Genomic DNA, 11,536 nt, shown 5'->3' on the forward strand with positions numbered 1-11,536 from the left:
CAACTTTTTCGTTCCAATCACCTTTGCACTCTAAACTGCTTCCACTGGCTGAGCGCTGCAACTCGCTTTTCGATTTACACCATCCGCCTACTACCACAAATAAAGTGACTCCTTTGGAAGCGGATATCACCCATTTTCCACTAATAAGACTACACATCGCTTTCGTCCATTTCATACTTCATTCACCTTGGGATAAGTTCAACTGTTGGCCTTTGCTTGTCGCGTGTGCCTTATCAATATTTTACAAATGTTACATTTCTCCTACCAGATCAGTGCACTCTCTATTGCTTACACATTGTACAGAAATTGCATAAAACGAGATTTACATACACTTACCTTAGACATAAAATGGAGGAACATTTAATGTGACGCAGGTTTCATTAAAATTCAGTTTGTGCATTAGCAGTGGGGAAGATGAAGTGCATAATCACAAATTCCTGAGAAGGTCCCCTGACCTAAATCCACCAAACTGAATCAGGTGGAATATGAGTGTCATGAAGATGAGGCTCAGAAACCAAGAAACTACTCTTTCAAAATGGAAGTGATTTTTGTGACCATCTTCTACTTCCGATCACGTACCGAAAATTAAAAGGGTCCGTGAAGAAGTAAAGAAGGCAGGATCTTTATTCTATGGGCACACAAACACACAATGTTGCGTATGGTCATGATGAATTATCTGATCATCATGCTCTTGATGTTCTTCATATGCCACAACATTTGTCACTATAACTAAGCAGGAGCTTTTCGAACTCAGCAGCCGGCATTAACGACATTTCACGAAGCTTCCGTAAATAGCTGCTGTACGGTGGGCAATTGCAGGGTAGACTATAGCGTGTTTCCCGCCATTATTGCTTACTCAACGACCACCAAATAGCCTGACATTCTCGGCCTCGCTTTTTCCCCTATTTCGTGAGACATCAGTTTTTCAGCGACGGTGAGTCATTCCTAACGATCTTACGTGCAACATCGTTAAATGTCAACTTCCAGACTAACTCCGGTCTTTACTGTAGTGTCGTCGATAGCACTGTACTGCATTTCTTGTGTGCAACTGACGATCTGTGGATTGTTTCACGAAATAAATTTCACGTGTTATCTTCATGAATGTGAGAACACGCGGACCGTCGATTACAAATTTAACGAAATACGCTGTCTGTGCCTTTGTTAAGACTTCGTTAGAATATAGAAACAATATCGAAAGTGAGAAATCTGAAAAAAGAATGGCAATAATCCATGTCTCAGAAGAGAGGTGTGACGTTAAAACATTCATTACCTCAAAAACGAGTAATTATGAGCAATAATATGAAACAGTGTGGTAATTGTTTCCATGTAAGACTTTCGTTCACTAAGCTACAGCACACTCAAATCGAACTATTCACCTGCCTGAAAACCATAGGTGTTTTTTTTTTTTTATTGGTTACCCTATTATCCCAAGGAGACCGCGATGTTTACACTTTAAAAAAATCTTGTTTGTTATGATAACAGGCATTAAAGTGATGCATCTGTAGTCGGCCACGATGGTCGAGCGGTTCTTGGCGCTTCAGTCCGGAACCGCGCGACTGCTATGGTCGCACGTTCGAATCCTGCCTCGGGCATGGATGTGTGTGATGTCCAAAGATAGGCATACCGTCGGCATCTGAAGATGGATGTGTGTATTGTCCTTAGGTTAGTTAGGTTTAAGTAGTTCTAAATTCTAGGGGACTGATGACCTCATATGTTAAGTCCCATAGTGCTGAGAGCCATTTGAACCATTTGATGCACCTTTAATCTAATAGCAATACGAAAGTGTATTTCATCTTTCACTCCAAGAATAATGAGACTATCTGAAATATTAGACGAATGATTTATTGAAATTTTCTGGCCTAATAACGTAGTAAGACTTCCAAGGCGTCTTTCTAAAACTACACAACTGTACTGGGCTATGATTTTCATTTATCTTCAGACCTCGATTTGCACCACTATTCAGTTCTTCGAATACATTTTAACGCATTCAACCAAGTCGAAACAGATTAAACTAGACATGTACGAGTAGTTGACTAATATAGGAGACAATTTCATTTGATGAAACTATACAATTTATGTTTGTTGTTATTGTGGGAAAGCCTCAGACATATAAGAAAAGAAAGGTTGTTTGTGTTTACTTGTGATTTTTGGATTAACTGGTACTTCTGAGAGAATTATTTAGGTGACAGCACACTCACATAGAAACATATGTACAAAAGGATGCAACATAGAAGATGCCTATTTCCAGATTTGAGAGTATCAATTTCCTTCCATTATTATTATTATTATTATTATTATTATTATTATTATTATTATTATTTTATTAATAATATATTCTGCGACAATAATAAAAATGTAAAACCGTCGTGTCTGTCTGTTTCTCTGTTACAATTCGCTAATCTTCAAAACTAGTAGACGAATTTGCTTAGAGTTTTCACAAGTAACTTCAGCGTAGCTTACGGTAATGCATAGGCTTAATTTCATTATAATAGGGTCACTAAAAATATATGGATGATTTAACGTTATTTTTATAAAACCGTTTGTCTGTCTGTCTTTTTGAACATGCTAATCTCTCTAAAATATATAATGTTATCTTAAATTGCAACGCAGTGTGATTCGAGTGTACAGTTCAGAATATCGCGTAGTTGCTTTGTCACTACTTTGTGAGTAAAGTGGAACCACGTGTTGCTCAGTAACTCTAAGATCATCAATCTTAAATGCGAATGTGCGTGAGATTATAACATCTCGTCTTAACAATATTTTTCAATATAGCAACTTTTTTTATGTTCAACCCACGTGGGGTGTACTTCGTGAGACCAGTAACACGTGCTTATATAATTGTTTGACCCATCAGGTTGATAGTAAGACGATAGTAAGCAGTTCGAGGTTTTTCTTTTGTAAATTGCTTTTCGATCTAATTTATTTTAATTATCAAAATTATTGTGGAGTTACACTTTTTGTGTAAACCAAGTTAACCACGTGAAGCATGTGGTGTAATCATCAAAGTAGCCCTCAGCTATTCTTTTCGGGAAGATTTCACAGAGAGTTAGTATGAATTTAGTATACCAGTGTGTGGTAATTACATGACGGACAAGATTGCGCTACGAATGTAACTTCTTTAGGTGAAAATTGATTCGGTTGGTTGCGGTTAACTTCCTCTTGCATATGTTTCAATGTTCTTCGTGTGTTGTTTTATGAATGTAGTGTTGTATGCGGTCTCCCAATCTTGGCTCCCTATTTGATGTGTTCCGTAAGATTACAAACTCACATTTTTACAATCCTAAATAAGGCACCAGCTTAGTTATGACTCAAGTGTAATATGCTGAAATTTCAAGGATCAATGTTAAAATAAATTTCCAAATATAAACTGATTTATTTCTTTTTATTTAAATTCTCTTTTTTATATATGTATCACCGGTTTTCGTATGACTATTAAAAGATTATAATTAATGTTAGTCTGGTTGGCAATTTGGTATGCTAGACTGGATACCTGGTGAAACAGTTGCTCAGTAATGCAACGTTAACTTCCTCAGATAGCTCACAGCTTTTAACCCGCTTTTATTGTCTATCAGCACCGCTTTCTCATAGCAAATTAAAGCAACAACATTACTCAGCTTCTAATGAACTTAAGTTATACGATAACTTAAACAGAGCATAAGTCTAGATGCTGTGGGTTCTTGGAGTAGACCTTAGTGCCAGTTGCTTTCTCGACTTCGCACCACTGTCCCCCAGAAAGTCCCAAACTTATTCGCATAGTCGCCATGACTGACTTAATGAAGGACCGCGCTCTGCTTGTAAAGCTGTACTACTAGAATGATCACTGTGCACACGTCGTTGTGCAAAAGTTCCGGACACTGACGTGTTTGAGAAAAGGCATTGGTCCGATGACTGCCGTGGGTCTGGAGAAAATGATTTTGGCGTGCAGCCTGGTAGAGGGTGGCAACTAATTGATTCGACGTCAGTGGAAGCAGTGGCCACAGCAATGCAGGAGGAGACGAGTGTTGGTGTGCAAACGTGGAGTGCTCGGAGAATTGCCCGAACATTGGACATAGCCGTGAACACGGTGTGTAAAATCGTACAAAACATCCTTCTTTGCTATCCATTGAAAAATACTCATGTGCACGAGTTGCTTCCTGTTGACCTGCCAGCAAAAGAGACCTTTCCTTTAGAATTTCTTGCTCGCATGGAAGTGGACAATGATTGACCGTTGAAGATTTTGTGGACAGACGAAGCCCACTTTCATGTGACAGGATATGTCAATACACAGGATTGTCGAATAACAGCAACGGAAAATCCACACGCAAATCAACCAGTACCACTTCATCCTGAAAACGTCACTGGGTGGTGCGGGTTTACGGCATCATTTATCATATGGCCGTATTTTTTCGGTGAGGGAGGTGCTTTGGTGGTGTTACCTGTAGCGTCACTGGTAGGCGCTATGAGTGTCTTTTGCGCAACCACGTCATTCTAGCTATCAAACAGCGTGGATGTGTGGATGGGATCATTCTTATGCAAAATGGCGCACCTCCACACTTTGCAAATCCAATTAAGCCGCTGCTGAAACGCCATTTCGGAAATGCTGGAATTATCAGCCGCCATTTCCCTACAGCATGGCCATCCCGATCACATGATCTTAATTTCACTGACTTCTGGCTGTGGGGGCTATCTAAAAAATGTGTTTAGTGTGCCGACTGCAAACTTAGCTGCATTGAAGGCAGGCACTGCGCAGCGCATTCTGAACATGACCCTGTACACACATCGATCCGTTATGGAACATGGTGTTTTTCCATTTCAACTTGTTGCAGAAAACGGTGGACGGCATATTGAACATGTTTATCGCCAGCCAAACGAAAATTAATAATCCGATTTGATTAATGCTTTTTGTACGGTTTTTGGCCCCAGGAAAGTTAAAAACACACGTGTTTCATGCTTTTTATCCGTTTTTTTGCCTCAGGACGATTAAAAATCGATGTGAGTGATGCTTTTTATGTGATTTTTGGCCTCAGGATGATTATAATCCGATTTTTCCTGTCCGATGTGATATGCCCTTGCCATAACTAACAGTATCACACCTGTATACCCATGCACACTGAATAGGAATGTTTCTTTAACGTCAAACATACTCCTTAGGCACTGTTGTATGATTCATTTGTCATTTGTAGTTGCCCACTATCAGATTATTATTCTTACAGCGCCATCTATTGCTACATTTTGTAACTATTTGTTTTTCTTCTGTCATACGTTTTCCCCCTTCTTCGATAATATTCTCTTGCAATTTGTCGTCATTGAGACCAGTGGTGTTATATCTAGAACGGTTTGAAGCTGTAACTTTAGTATTATCACCCTGTATACAGATGTAATGGATCCATTTCCGGGATCGTTAACAGGAAACAAATGTGCCTTCATATGCATGGAAACCTTTCCGAGGTTCTTATGGTTGTTTCCTGCCAGGTCAGCAAACATACAGTATGCTATACAGTATGGTGAAAACGTCTTGGGATAGCAGCATATACCAATGATGGTAGTATCGTATACAAAAGGTAAGAAAGAGCAGTGCACCGGTAGAGTTGTCGTTTGTATTGAGGTGATTCATGTGAATTATCAAGCTTTACTTCTCATGACATAAAATGCACTGGCCGATGAGCTTCACCTGACGACCGAGAGCAGTGGATCTTATGTAGAGTTGTCCGCTTTAACAGACAAGCAAGACTGCGTGAAATGAACGCAGGAATCAATGTTGGACGTGCCGCGAACGTATCCGTTACGACAGTGTGGCGAAATTCGGCGTTAATGGTTATGGCAGCAGACGATGGACGCGACTGCCTTTACCAGCAGCGCGATATCACCTGCAGGACCTCACCTGGGCTCGTTACCATACCAGTTTCAAACCGTGCGCTTTCAGGCGAGTCCTGATTTCAGTTGGTAAGAGCAGAGGGTGGGATCTGAGGGTGGTGCAGGCCCAACGAAGCCATGGACCCAAGTTGTCAACAAAGCACTGTGCAAGCTGGTGGTGGCTCCATAATTGTATGATGTGTGTTTGCATGGAATGAACTGGGTCCTCTGGTCCAACTGAACCGATCATTGATTGGAAATGATTGCGTTCTGTTACCTGTAGACCATCTGCAGTCATACATGGACTTCATGTTCCCAAACAACGATGGAAGTTGTTACAACGCAACTGTTCGTGATTAGTTAGATTTACGTTGTGGATTATACGAGCAAATGATCTGGCCATCCAGATCGCGAAACGTGAATTCCATCGAACATTTGTGGGTCATATCAGACAGGCCAGTTAATACACAAAATTATACACCAGCAACACTTTCGCAAATGTGGATGGGTGTAGACGCAACATGGCTCAATATTTCGGCAAGGGACTTATAACGACTTGTTGACTCCATGTCACGCAGAGTCTCTGGAATACGCCGGGACAAAGTATGTCCGAGATGGTATTAAGAGGATCCCGTGACTTTTGCCACCTAAGTACACAATCGCGTAGGCTATAACATCACGGCGTGTGCGTCAAGAGTGATCGTCAGCCTGTGGCCGTGACGCATCTTGACGTGAATTGGAAGGGTCTGGCACGTTCACAGGTAAAGATTGCTGTGACTGACGACACCGCACTACAGTCAGTTACATTCATCAATTAGGTTACGAGGTGAGGATGTTGCTGCATTGCTTGTTTGCGCATAATTGTGATGTGTTTGAAAAACTGAAAGTTTCAGTGGAATTTTTTCTTTATTAATTTGGGTGAGATAGTTCATTGTTCAGATAAGACTAAGTAATCAGTTCACATGGCTTCCGCTCAGAGGTTGTAGAGTTTACCCTATCTTTACCAAGTTCAGAAATTAAATACTTGTCGGAGTAAAATTTGCTATAAAAATAAATTTTTTTATAGTGATGATCGTAATATACAATGAGTTTCAGTTTTTGCAGTACAGTTTTTCAAAGGTCAAATACGAGGGTAAATATTTTAAAATTTTATTGTAATCAAAGAGGAAACTTAACCAGAACATAATTTTTCGACATAGTCTCCTTGCATTTCATCGCACTTGGTCCATCGTTGTACAAGCTTCCCCATGATTCTCGGTTGAGATGCGAGCCAGGAATGCACCGCTTCTTTCACTGCTTCGTCCGAGGCAAATAGAGGGGCCCTTAATGCCTTTTTGAGTGCGCCAGAAAAGTGATAGAAGGGGCAAGATCGGGGCTATAAGGAGGATGATCCAGTACTTCAGATTTGAGTTTCCTGAGCGTTTCAGCAGTGTGGGCAGCAGTATGCAGACGGGCTGTGCAACAACACTTCAGCTTTTGACAGCAATCCTCGGCGTTTGGTTCGAGTTGCAGGCTTTAGCCGGGCAGTAAGCATCTCACTGTAACGTACACTGTTTATTGTTGTGGCCCTTTACCCGTAATGTTCCAATACTGGTCCTTGTGCGTCCCAGAAAAGCGTAAGCAGTTTTCCTGCGGACGATTGGATCTTGAGCTTTTTCTTGCGCGGCGAATTTGGATGTGTCCATGCCATACTCTGGCGTTTGCTCTCCGGCTCGTAATGGTGGGTCCATGTTTCGTCAGCAATAATGATCCTGTCTAAGAAGTTGTCCCCTTCGTTACCGTAGCGATCCAAATGTTTTTTGGAGATGCCGAAGCGCGTTTGTTTATGCAACTCTGTGAGTTGTTTTGGGACCCCTCTTGCACAAACTTTATGAAACCCAAGTCTGTTGTGAATGATTTCGTACGCAGAACCGTGACTAATTGCAGACGATGCGGCACTTCGTCAATAGTTAATCGTCTCTCTAAGAGAATCATTTCACGTGAACGCTCAATGGTTTCTTCATTTGTGGCGATAAACGGTCGTCCGTCACCTTCATCGTGTCTATCACTTGTGCGACCAAATCGGAATTTTTCAATCCATTCATAGACACTGCATTGTGTCAAAACGCTGTTCCAGTACTGTATCAAAAGTCTTCGATGAATTTTGGTTCCTGATACGCCTTCTGACCTCAAGAGACAGACCACTGAACGTTGCTCTTCTGTGGTTCAAATAGACAGTGGAGCAGCCATGATTAACAGCACGGCAGCGATAACGAAACTAACGTAGCAGCTTGAAAATTGCAAAGATATTACAAGAAATAAACAAAGCATGCCTCATCAACGTAAAACTACAGTACTACCGAAATAAAGAAAAATATAAGTAAATTGCGGATAATAATTGACTTACCCTCTTACTTTCAGTGATTTAGTGAAATCAAATACCACCAATGCCTTTTCAACGAAATAATTTCCTATTTTTTGGTTATTTATGTCGGTCATTGTACTCAGCGGAACACAGTGGCTAAAACTTAGACGTGATCTCTTTAGAATAGCTACACGCCCTCGCATTGGACTTGTGCAAGGTTTTTCTTTTACTGTAGTTTGCTTGCTGCTACGCTGCATATTTTATGTCCATCACTTCGAGCATTAGCAAATTTCCGTTGCCAAAGGTAAGCCATATAAAATATGTCGGGCCCAGTTTCACTGCGCTCAGGATACAATGAAATCATTCAGCTAATTTTGCCTTTCACAACTCATTATCAGACTCAGTTTGGGTAAAGCTATTTCAGATTCCACTTCGTACCTAGACAGTAATTCTCACAGTGCAGTGTTACATTTGCGTGTGTGTTATTCAGGGTTCGGAATTTTGTTCAGTGCCAGATTGTGTATGTAAATGTCAGGGTATTTTTGTAGAGACATTGCGGTTCTTTAGTCTTTTAAAATTCGATTAGTACTTTTATATCGGATTTTCGTTCTGTTATGTTGCGTTTCGGAACTACAAGTCACGCATTATGACGTCACGCGTTGTAGCACTGTTCACTCTATCTTGCAAAACAGTACGTGGGATATCTACGGCCAAGTGGTGTGGCATGGGAGAGAGTGGTGACTCACGCCAAAGTATGCAGAGAAATACCAGCAAGTGTGTCGCTGAGTTTATAGCACTGAAGGTACACAGCTGGCCAGCCGCTGGTGCCACGCATGTGTGTCTGCGTGGGTCAGTTGCAATCTGCTGCGTCGGCGTCTGGTGGCCCAGCCCTGAAACGTAGTGCTCCTTGGCTAAGTGCCGGCCGCACGCGTTGACTGCTCTGGTAGTCGGGACCTGGCTGACTGCTCACTCAAGAGCAATTCGTGGACCTCACGTAGAGCGCCGAAGGGAAGCAGCCGTTCGCCGTCGTTCTAGCGGGCCTCAGCAGCTGTGGTCGTCCAGCCAGGGCAGCTCGCTCAGTGACCACAGACAACACTCCACCCAGGACGTCACAAGTTTGCTGCACGGGCCCGCCCCCGCAGATGGCACCGTGCGGTGTGCTGGATGACGTCACCAGAGAGCAGAGGTCAGCAACCCTCTCGCGCTTCACGCCAGTGCAGCTCCAAGGTGCGGCCACCCCGCCACAGCTGTGGTTCGCCCTCGCAGCGGAGATTGGTGGAATCTTCAGAAGCTTGTTCAAGGGTCCGGCTATTCTCGCAGAGTCCTTCACGAACCGTCTATCATAATTACAGAGGCCAACGAAAGACTATACCTTCTTAGGTGTTCGTGGTATCGGATAATTTTGAACTGTATCTGTAAGACAAGGCTCAGCCTGTACGCCAAGCTCACTACTCATGGGCCCGAAGTGGCGTTAGTCCACAATTAACGTCGAACGTGCCGTCTGTAGTCTACAAAGGATATTCTCCAAACATCTCAGATGCTACAGTAAATCGTCTTGAAGAGACAATTATGTCACAGAATAGAGCAAACTAATTTCTGGCTTTAATCCTCTCAGAAACCCATCTAACAACCACTGAAAAGTTGCCGGTGCTTTCTTCAACCTAAATTACATACGTCTGTAATGAAAACTGTCATCTTGAGTTGGTAAACGTTTTCAGCCTGTCTTCAGGTGCCGTCTCAAATTCATGGTATCTAGTCCTGAGGTTAATAGTTGTAAAGAAGTGACACTGACCCAAATTACACAAAGTTTCGGTGATGTTTGGAATTGTATAAGTATCCGGATTGCTTCGGATATTTAGATTTTGTAGTAACAGCAAAAGCTGTATAACAAACAATTCAATTTGCTGCTTCCCTTGCCGATGCTTTCCACGCTTCCCACCTCTACAGTCAAATGCCCAGCTGCCCACGATGCCGCATGCATAGTACTCTGGTTGCTTGCAAGTCTTTAACACTTGACTTCAGAAGTGAACGTGTGCTGTTAAGTCTCTACTTTGTGACCGTATCCACCTGCTCTATCAGCATTGAGATCCTAAAAGCTGATTCTAAGTTCTCTGGGTTCTCCAACTGTACCTCCCGTGACATTTCAGGGAGTATACGACACAAAGAAATATTCGCGGCTCTGTTTTCTGCCTCCTGTAACAGTAGCTTCTAAATTCTCGGTCTGTACATATGTCTTTGCATTTAGGTAGCGGATTCTATCCAACAACGCTTTCACAGACTCATTGCACTGCATCGACAACACACTTAATTTTTCCCCAAAAAATCGTGCACTAATCTGCTTTTCGTACCACTGACCCAATCCAAGCAGCCCAATCCTGGAACGTATATGCTTTAATCAAGGTCTCGCAGCAGACAACATAAACTTTGGCGTCCCACACCCAACGCGTATTAACAACATAGAGAGTTGCTTCATCTGACCACCCATGTGCTTCCTCAGCAACCTTAACATCCTTAACGAACATTGCCACGTGCTCTGTTGCCTTGCCTGAGACGGGATTAATCAGTACGACCATTTCCAGGTCACCGGGAACAGAAGGCACTTTCAATCCAGACTTACTTCTCCATGACTCTCACTGCGACTCAACTACATCTACATCTATATCCATACTCCGCAAGCCACCTGACGGTGTGTGGCGGAGGATACCTTGAGTACCTCTATCGGTTCTCTCATCTATTCCAGTCTCGTATTGTTCGTGGAAAGAAGGATTGTCGGTATGTCTCTGTGCGGGCTCTAATCTCTCTGTTTGTATCCTCATGGTCTCTTCGCGAAATATACGTAGGAGGGAGCAATATACTGTTTGACTCCACGGTGAAGTCTCTTTACGAGCCTAGCCGGTCGGAGTGGCCGAGCGGTTCTAGGCGCTACAGCGCGGAAGCGCGCGACTCCTTCGGTCGCAGGTTCGAATCCTGCCCATGGCATGCATGTGTGTGACGTCCTCAGCTTAGTTAGGTTTAAGTAGTTCTAAGTTCTAGGGGACTGATGAGCTCATAAGTAAAGTCCCATAGTGCCCAGAGCCATTTACGAGCCTCTAACTCACTTTTAGGTCGAAATATCTCTGTTTCATGGCCTCCAACGTCACTGTTAACTTTTGCACTTGCCGAGTTAAAGCAGCAACTGCGTCCAAGGTAGTAGCACGTGTTTCCACCATTTTACATACTCTAGTTGCACCTTAACTGAAATGATTTCTTTCCTTTTCAAAAAAAGACAAAACACGAACACTGATTTAACCCTACACAAAAAAGTAATCACAGTGTACATCCTCTGACGAATCATCGCCCATCTACACTCAGTACTACACA

The sequence above is a fragment of the Schistocerca gregaria genome, chromosome 2 (assembly GCF_023897955.1).
Source record: "Schistocerca gregaria isolate iqSchGreg1 chromosome 2, iqSchGreg1.2, whole genome shotgun sequence".
NCBI classification, from domain to species: Eukaryota; Metazoa; Arthropoda; class Insecta; order Orthoptera; family Acrididae; genus Schistocerca; species Schistocerca gregaria.